The following is a 17978-nucleotide window of genomic DNA, read 5'->3' as shown; positions in this document are numbered from 1 at the left end:
CTTGGATGCTGGATCTTTTTAACTGCTCAGAAATATTAGGAGATTACCCTTGCTTCTCGGCTTCAGTTTTCCCCAAAATATTCGAATGCACAGAAGCATGACTTTTAGCCTTTAATTACCCAAAATGTAGAAGACTACCACGTCCTTGATGTGTTGTAAGCTTTTCCCATGAACATGTGTGCAAGCAAAAGTTTCTTGCAGGCAAACCGTTTGATATACCCTGAACTGTGATAAAGGTGTTCACTTTACGACAAAAAATGAATTTGAATATTAAACCTTTTTAAGCGTCCACCTGTCTTGATCTAATTGACTGTTGACAGCTTCAGATGATGTCTTGCATGCCCTTTAGACGTTTTCCTTTCAAAATTCCCGCTTATAATTCAAACTGCTTGAATTGCGTAAAAATCATCACCTACAACAGTTTCGTAGCGCGCTACGAAACTGCTGAATTATTTAAAACAGCTTGCTTTTAACCCGAGAACTTTATTAGCCGAGTATTTGATTGCCAAAAACTCCCTTAAACTTTCCACATGTCGAACAGGGATTTATATTTCCTCAGAAAGATTAAATCAAGTGAATTTGTCAAAATTTTAAAACAAAATCTTACTTGACCTGAAAACTCATTTAGCATGTAGCTGACTTAGCTGTGCCTTCAGATCTTCAATTTGTTTCTTCATAGCCTTATTCCCAGCTCTCAGTTGCATATTGATCCTTCTGATGTACTTTGCTTCTTTGATTGCTGGTACTGTCCATGTATGAAATTGTGAATGGCCATCTACCACTGAATTCAACTGAGCTTCTACAGTTGCATTCCCTTCCCATAGGGTTTTATAATATTTTGCATGTATGGCTGCATGTTTTCTAGCGGCTTTCTTCAATTTAGCAATCTCATACTTAGCTGATTCCAATTGTCTCTGTATGGCTGCTATATTATCTTCTTGAGATGCAATGACTGTTTTGCCCGTGTCTTTTTGTGTCTCTTCCCCTGTTTCCTCTGTTCTTGGCAGTGCTTCATGTACTTGTTGGAATCTCCTTGTCATAGGTCTTCTAGGTTTAAAAATGAACTCTTCAGTTGGCTCATCAAATTTAAGCCTTTTTGAGGCCTTGGATTTCTTGGTGATTTCTTGTTCTGACTGCATCAATTCGATTTGAACTGGTAGAGACTGCTCGAATTCAATAGCCTGTAATAAATCATTTAAACTTGCCTTGGACACCGGACTGTCTTCAACTGCTATAGCTTTACCTTTTTCCTTATTTATCTGGCTTCTTGTTCTTACCCTCGAGACTACTCCAGATGTGCTTGTTTCAGGTACAGTCTTTTTACTATGAACTTTTTCCTTAGTTGATTTCTGAGGTTGATCTTGGATGATGAGTGGCTTCACTGGTTTTCTTACTTGTGATCTTACTTGTGACTTTGTAACTCTTTTAGCTCTTGCTTCTGTTTGGAGCTCAGCTATTGTAAAATCCCTGGCAGGTTGGGGAGTGAGGCCAGTCTGGCTTTTGAAGCCAGCCATAAAAATGAATGAATTCCAATCCCTGTCTATCTTTTGGAGCCCATCTAAAACCAGTAGTTTAATCAAACCATGATGAAACAAAGAGGTTTCACAGTCCTCTTTCCTCAGCTGTACCTTATCACACATCTTACTCAAACTACGGAACAGATAAAAAGGTAAGTCTATAGAGACTTTCCCGGTGAAATGCAAAAGTAGTTTGAAATGATAAGAATAAACCTTGTTATACCTTCCTTCACAAGTCAAATATTTATGTATGCAGGTGAGTAAGAGAGCATAATGTTCTTTGACATAATTCCTGGGCACTGCCTTACTTAAATCTTCATTTACATAATCATCCTTCAAAAACTCCTTGCAAGGATTCATGTCAAATTTAAAATTTTTGAACCATTCCTCTTGTCCTCTTGGGATCTCTATCACAGCAGATATCACTTCTGGAGAAACCTGCACTTCTAACATGGCTACCTTTGAATTCAAACCAGTGAAGTTAAGTGCAAATTCCTTAGTTACCTGTGCATGTCCTCCTTGTAACTTTTTGCAAAAGTTCCGGCACCCGGCCTTTTTAAATGCTTTCTTCACCTCTTCATTTCTCAGTGTTATATCCAGGCCTTCAGGTTCAGTCCTTAGAGGTTTACCGGATCTGTGCTCTTTTTTCTCCATTGATTCTTTCAGATCTTCACAAACAATGACTACCAGCTCCGGTTGGAATTGTGATTCGGCTTCTATTTGAATTCAGCCTCGCTTGATTATCAGCCTCGCTTGAATTTTAAACTCTTCCGTTTAAAACCTTTCAAGATATAATCTTGCAGATTTTGTCATTCATGCAGGACTTACGGCCATCATTATGGTTTATGCACGGTAAAATTTCTTGGGAATAATAACTTGTGCATATCAACAGATCTAGTGGTGGTGATAGTGGCAATGAGCGTTAAAATTTGATAAGAAAGGTATATGAGCTGACATGAGAAGACATGGCTGATGACTCACCTAACAGACTTGACATTTCGGGAAAGATTCGCTGCGGAATGTACGAATCCATGATTTCGCAGCGCTGTTAGTTTTGAATTTTAATGATGCGCTGCGAAACTGCCTAATCATGAGGCGCTGCGAAACTGCCTAGTTATGATTGCGCTACGAAATTGGCGAATTGGAATAGCGCTGCGAAATCACGAAAAGGCACGGTGACTCACATAAGACAAGAGGTGGCTATAGAACAATGATGGGTAGAGGGGAACCAATGGGAGTTGAGAACAACTTGAGTTAAAAACTCTTTTAAAAACTCCAAATCCTACGGGAAGAAAATTAAAAATGAAAATTTGAAATTAAACTAGCACAGACCTTTGTTATCGGGCTAGGATAGAAAATTACATGTATCAATTTTTAGTTCTAAGTGATAACACACGTGAGAAAGAAATGAATGGAAACAAGTCCTTAAAAGCTCGTGTTCCCTGTCGATTTGATGAAATCAATTGATAAATTTTCCTCTTTCATTGTATTCAACCTTTTTCATTGAGGCCCAACATGGATTCAATAAATAAGTTCGATTCAACAATGCAAAAATGAGAAGGAAGTTGTTGTAGTGATTTCTCATGAATTGACACATTGGAAGCTCAATCATATAATGTATTTCTTTGTTTCCATGCAAGTGCTTACACTATTACTTGTACTTTTATTTTCCAACATCCAATTATGTCATATTAATGGGTCTGAGAAATTTACACAACTAGGAAGCTTTACACAATCAAGGAGTTTTGTTAATTCTCCAACCCCCTTTCCATTGGTTTCAAAGGGTGAGGTAAACATAGTTAGGGAAGATGATCTTTGGGAAAAAAGGGGAGGATTATTGTGTTGCCATAAATACCAAAGGGGGACATTATTTCCATAGTTGATGGAAAAGGAGAAACAATAAGTGTGGTCACCATGTGTGTGTGAGAAGGTGCAACTGAGTATGTTGTTTGTTATAGAATAGCTTGTGAGAAGTAAGTTCAACTATAAAGGTATGACCTTTTACATGCTTGGTGATTTTTTGGAAGTGTTGATCATTGTTCTTATGTAAGTGAAAGGTGTTGATCATTGGTGTGATGCAAGGTAAAGGCATGAATAATGGTGTGATGCCATGGTATGATTGCAAAGATTACTAATGTGTGTTGTCAAATAACAAGGTATATTTAGTAATATTTAAAGAAGTAATTGAAGTTCATGCAATGTTTCTATGACAACTAAAGGTTTCCTGTTCACACAGTATAATTCTTGTTCACTCAGTTCAATTCATGTTCAAATTTTCATTGAAAACATGTCCAATTATAGAGGTGTTGTATATATTCATTGCTTGCAGAGATTCCCTAAGAAGTTGTGATGTAAGAGGATGCAATATTGGATGAATAATTTTTTTATTTTTGCCTAGCTCGGATGAAGTTACATGTTCTTTGAATTATTTTGGCTTCTACAATAATATTTGGTTGATATTTTTATTTTAAATAATATTTGGTCGACCATTAACTTTGTTTTAAATGTTCAAAATCTAATGATATGTCAAATGAATTAGTGTAATGCAAAGAGACAAGACTTTTCACTTCATATTCCTGTATGTAATACTAACAGTCAATAATGTTTGTTTATAAAATATGTGATTTTGGATGGCCAAAGATGTTAGAGAATGTATGAGAATTGATTGAGATGTTGTAAGTATTTATTTGTGAGTTACCTAGTACAAAGGGTTATAGGTAGTAAAACATATGTAAAGCATATTTGAGGAGGATAAGATGCTGAGATAGAGATGGAGGTTTGCAAAAATAAGTCTAGGTAAGCTAACAGAATATTTCTTTTGTGTAGAAGGGGATTGTAGTATCCTTTCAAGTTGTAGCTTGAAAAAGACCAGGTTAGATCCTGTTGAGGTAGGATCCTCCTGTAGGTTGTAGCCTACATAAACTTTATGTAAGTGGAAGTAGGAGCTTCCCAGCAAGTTGTAGCTTGCGGAATAGGATAGAGGTTGGAGCCTCCAAGGGTTGATGTAATAGAGGAAGTAGGATCTTTCCTTTGCATCACAACAATAACAAATTTGTGGTTTTCTCCCTTTATGGGTTTCCACTTATATTTAGTGTCCATTTGTGTTGCTTTTATGTGTTGATTGATATCGTGGTTTACATATTACATGTTTTTCATATGTTAAATGTAGTGTTCATAATTTTTTATGTTGCTCATTAAATAGTTCAGAAAAATATTAAAAGGAAAAATAAAAGTTGTCCATGAACGCACTAAACCAATTCACCCCTTCCTCTTAGTTTTTCCAAGTTTCCAATAACTAGTCTATAGTTGGGTGGAGAGTGGTAGTCCCTCCTTCAATTTTCAACCATTTCAAGCTATCCAAATAAGTATTATTGGTTATGCATGTTAGATTATAGGCTATGATATTCCTTATTGTGCTTATGAATAATGATTAATCCTATGTCATTTATGTAATAATGCTTGATTCACTATATAATCATGGTATACCAACTAACTTGTATATCTATGGTGATTATGAGCTATTTGAGTTATGTGGTTACAACATTCTTATTTATTTGCAGGTTGTCTGATATGTCCTTGATTGGTGATCTGAAATCACTTAGGACTAACTATGATTTCATAAGTTTCAATTATCTTTATATAGTTATAAGTTTGGGAAGCTCACTGTTGTGACCATGTTTGTGGGTGATCTCATTAGTAGTTCAATCTGTGTTCTATGAGTATGGATTAGTTTTACCTTTGGAAGGTTATGAGAGATATATATTTGATCATAGTGAGTGATTTTCTTTACATGCCTTCATGGTCATGATAAAGTTATGGATCTATGTGTTGTTATTATCCTAATATTTTATAGAGTTATTTAAATGAATATACATGATTCCTTGATATGCTTTAGCTAACTTGTTATGTATGCGATTTCTATAATCTAACATGGTGTGAATATCGTGGATCATTTCCTTGTTGAAAGTTGTAGACTCCTTGTGAGGAGGAAGTAATCAAGTGATATGTGATGCTTGAAGGATTCTTCTAAATTTATTTGATGCTTGTTGGAAGTCAAGTGATCATTCTATAGTTATATGCATCTATGGAATACCTTGAAAGAAAGGTTGACATAAAAAATTATTGCAAGTTATGCAATAATACTTATGGGGCATTATTGAACCAAGAAAGAGATTATTGCTTGATATTGTAGGTGGAACTGGTAGAGGAGTGGAAGCATGTACTAAAATTGTGGAATATGCAAAGAAACGTTTTAGTGAAAAATTCAATGCTCTTAAAAAAGGAAAAGTAGTTCAAGAAGCAAGAAGAAAATGAACACAAGATACACTAATGAGAAGAGAAATGTAAAATACCCCCATCCCAATCCTCATCATAACACATGTTAAGAGGAGGTGGTTGCTATACTGACCCAAGATATTGAGTGAAGGATTTTCCCATTGATAATCACTAAGGCCATTAGAAAAAATTAAAAGCTTGTCACAACAAAGAGGCCTATGAGCTTCTCTAATAAACATAATAAACAAAAGTCATCCCATCCCATATTAATGATCCACTAGTCTCTAGGACCTTTAATAAACATACAAAAACTCATGAAAGTAAGCAGAATGCATACAGTGCCCAAATTCTTACAAAAACAAATTTCAAAGATAGACAAAAGATCTCAATCCCCACTCTATTTACAAACATGAATCACACATTTGAGCATTAATATTAACATTTCTACAGGCATATAACCCATGTTAGTGTCAGTATCTTCAACCCTCCGTCAAAGATCAAATCCTCTTGTTGCATTGCATATTAGGTGTCCCGCTCAGTCAGCTGCATTCCATTAGGAGCATGGATCATCTGACGGTAGTGGCTTGTTGTACATTTTCCCTCATGTCCTGTACCTACTGACCCATTTTTTATTCATCAAAATCATATGCAGTCACTTTTTTGCCTTTAAAAATTTCAAGAGTCATTCTTTTAGGGTTTCACTTTCATTAGGTCTAGGGTTTCATCAAAAAGGGTTTTAAAATGTCTAATAACAGTCAACAGGCACATGAGGAGGTTCTAGTACCAATAAATTTCATAATCAATTTCTCAGAGTTGTATTTTTCCTCAAAACTCTGTTTTGAGGAAAAACAGAGTATTTTAGATTTTATTGTATTAATTCATGTTTTTTCAGCTCTCTGGTATGTAAAGTAGTTCAGAGGCAACCCGGGTCTCCTTCCCAAGCCTTAGTAGCTCCATTCCCTGCAAACCAAACAGAAATCAAGACAAATTAAGTCATTCAGTTCATCAAAAGGTTCGAATAAAGTGAAAAGCTCAAAAAATAGAGTGGAAAAGTAAAGTTACATTGCCAACATTATAAAAGTGGTTTTTTATGAGATAAAAATTAAAAAGCTCTTGGGTGTAAATCATTTTCTAAATTCGAAAGTTCATTTTAATTCAAGAAACAAAGTTGAGCAAATTGAAGGTCATTTTGAGCAAAAGGGGAGAAACTTGGAGAAAACTGTGCAAAATCGGAGGTGCGGCACACTGGGTGGAAGGCGCAGTGCATAGAAGAGGCGCAGCACATAGAGCCGCGATTTCCAGTGCAAAATTGTTCTGGCGCAGTGCATTGGGCTTGAGGCACGGTGTATAGAGCTACCAAGCCCAATTTCTTCAACAACCCTCTCAAATTGCCAAAATCATTCAAGACTTCCATTGTGCAAGTAAGTTAAGCCCTCTTCATTGCTAGTAAAGGAGTTTTTCATACAATTTATGGTGGTTGTCTAAAAGAAAAATCAAACCCTATCTCCTTGCCATTTCTCAAGAAACTAATTCCTAGGGTTTGCATTGGTTATTTTGGCTGCCAAGTCCATTCTGCCATTCCCTCACCTTTTCACTCCTTCACTCATTTTCCCATCTTATTCCCCCATTCCCTAACTCCCCTATTCCCAAAAAATCATCTATCCCTATCCCCAATTCCCATTTCCCAAATCCTAACTATAAATCCCTAAACCTTAAGTGTTGTCCCTAAAGCTTACATATCACTCCCTAATCCCCTGTTTCCTTAACAAAACCCTATCCCAACAGTCCCAAAATCCCTTATACTCTCTCCCTCCATAGTCCCTCATATACTTTTCCCTTGGTGGCAGAAAATTAAAGACACCATAAATTTCCTACTCCTCATTCAAGAAAACTCACTTACTAGCAAGCATGGAGTCTAATCCTTCATATGATCGTGAAGAAGAGATACACAGTGACTCTCCTACAGAGGTACATGCACCAAGGAGGCCTCATAGAGGTGGCAAACATATACGAGAGGAACCTATTACCCTTGCTGAGTTATAGGCCTTCCCTCTCACCATCACATGCTTGCAACACCAATCCTGCTATGAGTTCTGTGAGATGGTTGCTCGAGTCCAGTTTCACCATGAGTTGGCTCGGTTGTTTGTGCTTCATTTACATGATGGTCAAGCCACTCTAGCTGGTGTAACATTCACTTTAACACCAGAATCTATTTCTCTAGAAACCGGTATTCCTAATATTAGAGAGAAATGGAACAAGAGGCAGCAAATTGATAGGCAACATTATGAACCATACATCAAGCCCGATTATTTGAGACAACTCAGCAGATTTTTTCCTTTTTGGTACCTAAAAGATTCCTATGCTCCTTTGATGAAACTGATAATGAAGTATTTCAGCTGTGAGGGTCGGTTTTCTCGTTTATATGCCTATCATATCAGGATGTTGATGCATTTTACCAGGGTGAGAATGATGAATCTCCCCTACTTCATGTGCTGAAATATTGAGAAGATGACCACCCTAGTACAACAAAAGACTCCTCAGCAGTAGTTCAATAGTATATATCATTTTTCTCTCATTAAGATTGTGGTCATGCATCAACTTGGTTTGCAGGGCATCACTTAGGAGGATTTCATTTCTCGTGAGTTCTTCATAGCTCCTCAGGGACCTCCAAAGGCTTTGCATGAGACAGGTGGACCTTCACATCAGCATGAGGGTCATGAGACACAGACCACTAGTATGCCAGTGCTTGTCACCTATCAGAAGGGCACTAGACGGTTGTTTGCAATAGAAAAGCGAGTATTATCTCCACCCGAGGTGGAAGGGGTCTCGCTTCCTTCATCAGCACAGCAGGTTCAAGACAAGGGAAAGAGGCCAGTGCATGATGAGGGGCCTTCTGGTGAGTAGGAGACCGATTTTATTCTCATTCAGGACGATGACATGGATTTGGGCCCACAAATCTCAAAGCTCAAGGAAGCTATCCAAGAGCACCAGGCGGACATCAATGCTTTGTCCCTCAACTTAGACAAATCCGAGTGGATAATAAAGTACCTGGAGCAAAGAAACAAGCGGCTTGAGGATCAGCAAGCGATTATGGAGTTGCAAAACTTACGAGAAAACCGCCAAGATGTCAAAAGAAGGAAGGTGAAGCTCACTTCACTTGAGCAAGAAATCAATGCAAATCAAGAATCATGGCTTGAAAGAGCTAATATCCACTTGGATAGGAGGTTGGAGAAAGCCAATAAGGAGAAGGCATTGTTGTGGCATATGGCTTATCATTACATGGCGAGAAACAAAGTTTGCAAGGCAAGAATCAAGAGCTTGAAGGCAAAGTTGAAGAGGGCATCAAGGAGGAGAAAGGAGCAAGATAGACTTTAGATATTAGCTGAGGCTTCCTTGGCCCAACACAGCACTTGATAGAGAAGACTCAACCCAAATTTCAAAAAATTTGGGGCACTTTTTGCATTTTTTAAATTTTTGGCTCAAAAAACAGAATTTTCTGCCCTATGCGCCACGCCACCTGGCGCTCGCTTTTGATGGGAGCCTCCAAATGAAAAAAACTCAGCATTTTTTGGTTTGGCATGGAAAAATATGCCTTCCTACCAATGGCCAAGAAATTTTGACAGGTTTTGAGCCCTCAAAAAGGTCAAAAACACTCAAAAAATGACCTTACTGCCCCTATTTTGACACACAAAAGCATTGTTGGGAGAACTGAATTTTGGAGGGGCAAATGGAGGCCAAATTCAAAAATTCCACTTGGGTTGGAATGTAGACACGCAGACCTTCCCAACAAGAACACTTGGAGAAAATTCAAACACTAGTAAGGCCTCCAAAAGTGGCTGCAAACATGTGCTACGCATAGAGAATTCAGCGTGGCACATAGGGGAAATTTTGCTCAGTTTGACCAAGTATACTCTGTTTTTCGCCTAGCTTTTGACAGTTTGACTTTTTCTCCTTCTCAATGTCAAAATCATGATGTAATTTAATGTAAATTTATGGATCTTGATGTAATTATGTCTAATTTTCACTTATGGAGGTAGATTCATCTATCAAAAAGTTGTTTGAAACTTAATGAATCAATTCCCTAGTTTCTAGAGGCAAGTTGTTCCACTTCCTGGTTTCTAGTTCTCAGTTTAGAATTAGTTGGAACAGCTCCTAAAATTTTGAGATCGACCCTTAGAGGCTAGGATGAGTTATGGTTTGTCTGTATCTTGTGATCTTTCAGTCATTAGCATGGTTGGACTTTTGAGAAAGCAAGGAGCTTCATTGTATACTCATATCAGCATTTTGGCTAAGGAATTGAGACCAGGGTTTGCAGCACTCTTTGGGATTCATGTGGAATTTTGTCTTGGTATAGTGCTTTCTTCTGTAATTTTGAATTTACTTATGTGTTATGTATGCCATTATCTATCTTGTTTCTTCTTAACTAAAACAAACAAGGGAAAAGGTAGAATCCATTGAAAATGTAGTGCTCTACCTAGGGTTTGCTTTAGCTTTTGATGTTTTTAGCTGTTTGAAGAGGATCCCTGAGCTTTATTACCTTCTTCAACTCCTCACCTGTCTAGTCTCTCCATCTCATTCAATTTAAAGTGCCAAATCAGCTTCCTACCTTTCCCCATTGAGATCTCTGCAAAACTGAGCCTCATTCCCCGCACCCAAAATCTGCTTTTCCATTTGAGCCAACAAAAACATCATTTTATTCAATCAAAATCTTTTGCACACATACCTAGCCTAAGATCAGTATTTATTTCAGTCATCTCAAGCCCTCATTGATAATTTTTTTGTTGAGATTGACCAGGAGAGAGCCCTCTCCCGACTTGGTAGGGCTAGCTACCAGGTTAATCGTGGTTTGATGTTGTCCTAGATCCTACCTTTCTTAGCCTGAGGTAGATTTAGGCACTAAAAACCCACACAACATTTACATAGATGACCTATATAAGAATAAATGCTCCCTAAAGTTAACGTGCCATTGAGTTTGTTTTCGATCCTAGAGATAGTCTCTAGATTGCAAGGAGACCATTACCTAGCACATGTAGATCCGGTGCATCTCTTATTATTCTTCAAAGGATTTAGAGCACCATTTGTGATGTTTCTTACAATTTGAATTTAGTTGGTTCAAAAAAATTCGGAAAGACACAGTCCATGAGTTCTTTATACATAAGAGGTACTTAGTGATATAACATATCAATCAATAGTGGCCAATACCATCTGAGGACTTACAACTCATTTTGTTTTGATATAGATGCGACATCAGCAGAAATAAAAGAAGAAACCCATCATATAGAGCTTGTGATATCAAGTATTCTACACATATCTGGATTTAGAAAGAAATGACAGCCAAGAAATCATGGTGAATGCTAAGACTCATGGAGCACATTTAAAGATCTGAATTCCACAATTTATATAGGCATTCTTCATCAACAATTTGATTTAAATGAATCTGTATTTAAGAGGAAACATATCTAGTAGCTACTTAACATGAAGTCTGAGAAGAACATGAAACATTTATGGAAATACAAAGGAGAAGAGACATACTGGAATCCCAAAACATAGGAATCACCATTGATATTGCATTAATATTTTGAGTAACATATACATCGAAAGAACCAGAACATTGCTAAAACAATATAGAGTTTCTTTCCAAAATCATGAACCCTTATTTCTTTATCAAAAGTTTCATATATAGGCCTCTTTGGATAGAGATAGGTCATTAGAGAGATATTCCTTCTTGATTTGGTTCATTATGCCAAAACAATACTCAAAATTCTAGCGTGTGCGAATGCACAACTGTTTTAACCATAATGTATTGATATAACAAAATAAAGGTAAAAACCATAAGTAAAAATAACACTAAAGTAAATGAAATGCCAAGGTTGGCATAATTTGGATGATCTTCAAGAACGATGAGATGATGAAGCCTGATGAGGAGCATGTCGAGCACGAGGATGCACTGTTTGTACAAGTGATGTATTTACAAACTACTCGCACCGTTGCCACAAGGCTGGAGTGGATGAGGAGAAGAACTGAACCACCTGTAGTTAATCTTTAGATCAATCACCCCTGAGTAGTCCAACCTGCGATGAAAAAGACTCCTAACCATCCTGAGTAACTGAAATTCCTTCTTTAAGAAATTTACCACAGTTGTACCCTTAAGAGTGGTTTTTTTCTCGTGAGTTGATCCTGCCCTGCTCTTAACCTCTATCATTTTTTTATTGTACTGCTCCTGAGATAGCAATTCCCCATGAGGCCCCCATAGGTTAGGTAACCCAACCTGTATGATCCTATCAAACTCTTCATTGAAGGAAGCCACGTCCTTTTGTGATCTGAAATCGATCATAAACTAAAACTGAAGTAGAATTGATTAATTGCCAACTGTGAATTGATTGTTAACGTTAAGTGCTGGATGTGGAAGACTAAAGGGAAGCAGTTGATTTAAGACTAAATCAATAACTTAAGAAACATAATTAAGCTTGAATTTGTAGTAAAAACAGAGATAGAAGACAACAAACATTTATTACGGGGTTCGTCCCCGATGGACTACATCTCCAGGTCTCATTTCAAGATGGGCGTCTGCTTTATTAGGATTGGTCGAAAGAGGTATTTTACACAGAAAAAAACTAGATTGAATGTGCACGTAGGAACTTCTAGTTCTTGTCAACAAAAATCTCTCTCTCCTAGATTTCCAATTCCTGTCTCGGTTCCCAATTCCACCTTCAGATGGCCAAGATACACTGAAATCAATAATTGCCTCTCTGGCTAAGCATCTGCTTACAAGAGTCAAAATAACTCTAATTCCTTTTCCATGAGAAAAATGATGAATTTATAACCCCTCAGGTTCATTCGAGGCCTTGATGGCTAATCTTAGCATGAATGGCTACATTAAAGGTTGAATGTGCTCGTTCTTGTCATATTGTGACATTAGGCTAGGTTGTTATATTTAAAAAAAAAATCAAACAACATTACAAAATCTAATTTAGCACCTTAGGTTATAATAATTCTGCTAACAGTCAATAAAATGAACATAATAGCTGATCATTGGCATGTGAATGCTACGGTCTAACTGCAGGCTACCACCTCCACGGTCACCCTCCGCGGTTCCGGCTAACGATGCGGCCCCGACTGTTTCATGTAACAGCCTAACCTCCGATGGTTGTGGCTTACCTAGCAGTCTTACCCTCAACGGTTCCGATCATCTGTCAACAATCTCCACTATGGTTCCACTTCACTGCTACGGTTCTCCATCCGGTGTTCACATACATGCTCCCATTGTGGTCTCAAAACTTGCGCGGTTAGGGACTGTGTAGTTAGTTTGTGGTAACCTCAGGCCTGTTCACATGCAAACCTCCGACGGTTCCACCTCTACGTGGTTAAACTGTGTGTTTTATTTTTTTATATATTAAAGTTGGAATGTGGGTTATTTGCTTAGGTTCATGTGTTTAGGCCTTATGCATTAGGTTTTATGCATATAGGTTTTACACCATAGCTTTGTCACATAGGTTTAGCCACTTAGGTTTGTGACTTAGTACTTAGGCTTTAGGTTAGGTTTTAGTATCATAAAGATCTTCCACCCTAGCCTTAAAAGAAACCATTACAAATAATATTGTCACCGTGTGAGAATCAATCATCAAACACCATTGATAAAACAATTTGGACCACACCTACCATGACGAAGTAACCAACACTGAAAGAACTGAAGACAACATCGGACACTAAAGAACACTGGCGAAGTTGATGAAGCTAAAGTCGACCTGAACTCTTTGGACTGACAAGATCCTTCTGGATCAATCCTGTCTACTTGAAAGCTTTTGGACCACAAAAGTTTGATTTAAGCAGATATCAGGTGAGGGTAAAGCTCCCTCACTCTTTCGATCTCCATCCACCTTTCCTTGCTTGGATTAATGCCCTTAAGTCCCACTCGAATATATTCAACATATCCATGCCTTGAAGATCGAATCTTCCTTCCAAGATGATATCTTCCTACAACTCATTCATATACTCAGGTGCCAAATCATAAATGGTCAGAATCTATGTATTTTCCTTTGTTGGCATTATGGCACATGTTTGACACTATGGCACAGGTGTTGTCCTTGATGGCAACTCACTCAAAGGGAAAATCATGGTTCAGACTCTTGGAATGAAAGAAAATGAGGTATACGCAGGTTCATCTTAAAAAAATCGTGTATACATGCGGGTGTACCGATCAAAAGACGCATATACGTATGCACGCACTTTCATGAAAGAAAAGCGTGTACATGTGGGAAACTTATGGTTGGTCCATGGTATTTAGTCCGTCATATTTGAACTTATGGTTTTGGTCCTTGGTATTGCATCCAAAGTGTTGAACCCAGGTATTGAGTCCCTAGTATTGGATCTCTATGGTTTTGGACCATGGTGTGAGTAAGGCCTAAGTCTATAAAAAGGGAAGGAGATCATTTGGTAAGGTATGAACTAAAGGATTGAATATCTATGAATAGCAAGATCGAGAATACTGTCATTGGGTTATGGTGCATAATTAGATCTGAATCGAGGAGGAACCTGAGTGCAAGGAGAAGGATCAGTTCTATTGATGGGTCAAGATCTTAAGGCGGTTTGAAGAGAAGTATCTTTATGAAATATTTTATCTGTTTGACGCATGACGTGATCTATAAATATGATAATCTGGGTATAATTAATGCCTGAATAAGTAAAAGGATAAATTATCTTGTATAGATCTGTACGTAGGTTCAGCGCAGCAAAGGCGTGTATACACGCTGGTTCGCTAACGTAAAACAGCGTATACGCTAGATAGCCTTGATACAGAAGCATATGCACGTAGGTTCTATATATTGAAGTAGCGTATATCTCATGAAATATGTTTTAGCTGCTCCTGTTTATTGCTGTAGTATTCTGGGTTCAAGATTGGAGTTTGGTTACTGGTATTGTTTTCTAGTTACAGCATTCTGAGAAGTTATTGGTTGATTCAGTATTTTTTTGTACAAAGGAGTTTGGTTAATGCAGATATACTTGATGTTTGATTGATATACATGGATCCAGTCTGAAAATTTATGAAACGAGGTCCCTGGAAGAAAAGAGAAGGTTGTAGCCTTCTGTAGGTCAGCACCTACGTACTAGTACCTCAGCTAGTACAAAAGCTAAGGGGGTTGTAGCTCCTTTCCAGGAGAAGCTGGAGAACGAGAGAAGGTTATAGCCTTCTGCAGGTAGCAGCTTGCATACTAGTATAAGACTACACCAGTACAGAAACATTGTAAAAAGAAGTTTCTAATTGAAAGAAGATAGAGACGAATTGCAGCAGGTGGTTTTCACCCACATTGGGTTTCCACCTTATATCTTGTGTTCTTATGTGTGATTGCCTTACTGTTCCTGGTTACTGTTCATATGGTTTGATGCACAGATTAATGATCAACATCTGAAGAATAATTTAAATTACAAGTCTGCTCATATACGCTCGTTTCTTTAACTGAAGTTGCATACATACGCAGTATTTACTAACTGAAGTAGCATATACAAATCTGATTGTGAAATGAAAAATAATTGACCTGATAATACTGATTCACCCCCCCCCCCCCTCTCAGTATTATTTCCAACAATTGGTATCAGAGCAGGTCCTTCAGAAGAAACTTGATCACTTGAAGGAATATCTATCATCATGAGCAATTACGAAAAATAAGCATCAATCAGGCCACCAATTTTTTATGGAAGCAACTTCGTCTATTAGAAGGTAAGAATCACTGCATATCTTCAATCTCTTGGTACAGAAGTTTGGGATATTGTGGAAACAGGATACACTTTTCCATCAGCAACTCCTACAGATACGGCTGGTAAGAAGCAGTATGAAACAAATGCAAAGGCTGTCAATACTCTATTAGGGAGCCTATCTCAATTAGAATTTGTCAAGGTTATGCAGCTCAAAACCACAAAAGAAATATGGGACAAGATCGTTCTGAGCTATGAAGGAGATGAACAGGTAAAACGAGAAAAACTACAAACTCTCATAATTCAATATGAAAATCTCATAATGTACAATGATGAAAGTGTGGCTAACTATTTCCTACATATAGATGAGATTGTTAATTGTATGAAAAATTTGGGTGAAGAAATAAAAGAAGTTGTTTTGGTTGAAAAGGTTCTAAGATCTTTGTCTTCTAAGTTTGAATCAAAAGTTTCTGCCATAGAAGAAAAATAGAATCTATAGAGCCTTACCATGTCACAGCTACACGGAATCCTAACCACTTACGAAATGAGAAAAGGGGGACCATCAGACAAGAGAGAAGCCACATTCAAAGCCTCAGGAAAAGGAGATTACAATGATTCAGGACATATGTCAGAAGAAGAGGAAGAGTCAAATTTTGTCAAGAACCTTCAACGGGGTTCTGGAAGATTCAGAGGTAAGTTACCTTTCAAATGTTTTGCTTGTGGAAGAGTCGGTCACTATGCTGCGAAGTGTCCTCATAAAGATAAGCTTGACAAAGGTAAGGAACCAGTTAGATGGAACAGAAAACGGAATGTAAGTAAGAAGAGCTATTACACACATGAAGATAGTGATGTACTTTCAAATAGCGATGAAGATGAACAAGGTAATGATTATAGACTTTTGATTTTTCGAAGATGATGATTTCTTGGATGCTATAGATGAAGAAAGTCTTTATGAAGAAATTTCTAAACTCAAAATTTTCTTAGAAGAGAAAAATATGATTATAGATACTCTGACATTCTAGCTTGCTGAAATGGAGAAACACAATGAAAAGTTAGAATGTGAAATTGTGGGACTTAGAAAGGACATTGAGAAAACAAAAGCTCTTAATCTTAGATTTGCTAAAGGATCTAAAACTTTAGATGAGATTATCAAAGTGCAGCGTTCTCCTCTAATCAAGACAGGTCTTGGGTATACTAAAGAAACGTCTCAAGCACAGAAGCCATCTACCTCCAAAAGTTATCTTGAAGCTGCAAGGAGAAGTGAACAGATTGACAATCGACAACAAAGGCCCAATGGAGATCACCAGGAAAATCAGGGACAATTTACTTCAAGAATGAACAGAAATCACCAAGTAAATCGAGGGCAATCTACTTCAAGGATGAACAAAAGCTACAACCAACCACAGGTAAATCATTCTCAATTTACCTCAAGAATGAATGGCTATTACAATGGACGGTTTGATGATCACAGGAATTTCTTCAATGGCCAATGTTTCTCTTGTCATAACTTTGGTCATAAAGCAGCTCAATACATTGCCTACAAGACCATCATGACCAGAGAAACACGAAATCAAAGGAGTGTGGCTGGAATCATGAAAAGAACCTACAACAACTTTTCTGCTCTTGAAATGAAATAGAATGTTCTATCTGTAACAACTTTGGTCATGAAGATTCTGAATGTAGGAGTAGGTTTCGGCAAAAAACTCAAAAGGAGCAAGCTTCATTGAGCCCCCAAACATGGAGGAAGAAAGAACCACAACCAGAAAGATGTGGTATAGCCTTATATGCAGAAGGACAGGAAAATCAGTGGTACATCGACAGTGGATGCTCGAAACATATGACAGGTGATAAAGAAAAACTTCAATCATATAGCACCTTAGAAAAGGAAAAGAAGGTCGCATTTGGAAATGACACCCCTGCATTCATAAAAGGTAAAGGTTCAGTTCTTTTGAAAGAAAAGGTCAAAGTTGGGAATGTTATGTATGTTGATGGCTTAAAGAATAATCTATTAAGTGTCATTCAAATGTGTGATCAAGGAAATGAGGTAATATTTCGATCAAATGGATGTATTGTTCGTGAGCTTGATATAGGAGAAACAGTGATCAAAGGCATAAGAACTCCAAATAATTTATACATACTCAAGGGAGGACAATAGTAATGTTATCTTAGCAAGAATGATGAACACTGGCTATGGCATAGAACATTGGGGCATCTAAGCTTCTCTCAGATAAGGAAAGCATGTAAATATCAGGCGGTCCGTGATCTCCCTGACATCAGAATTCCAAACAATACAATATGCAAATCATGTCAGTTTGGTAAGCAAACCAGAACTAATTTCCCAAAGAAGGAAGGAGTAGCTAGCAGGCCACTTAAACTGTTCCACTTCACCTCGAGGAGAAGAATACTTTATATTGTTCATTGACGACTTTTCCAAGATGTGTTGGTTAGGACTTATGAAGCATAAAGACGAAGCTTTTGAAAATTCCAAAGCATTCA

The sequence above is a fragment of the Pinus tabuliformis genome, chromosome J (genome assembly GCF_031772625.1).
Source record: "Pinus tabuliformis cultivar Carrire ecotype Pingquan chromosome J, CPIR1, whole genome shotgun sequence".
Taxonomy (NCBI): domain Eukaryota; kingdom Viridiplantae; phylum Streptophyta; class Pinopsida; order Pinales; family Pinaceae; genus Pinus; species Pinus tabuliformis.
The sequence above is the reverse complement of the archived record's forward strand: the minus strand, read 5'-3'. Positions refer to the sequence as shown.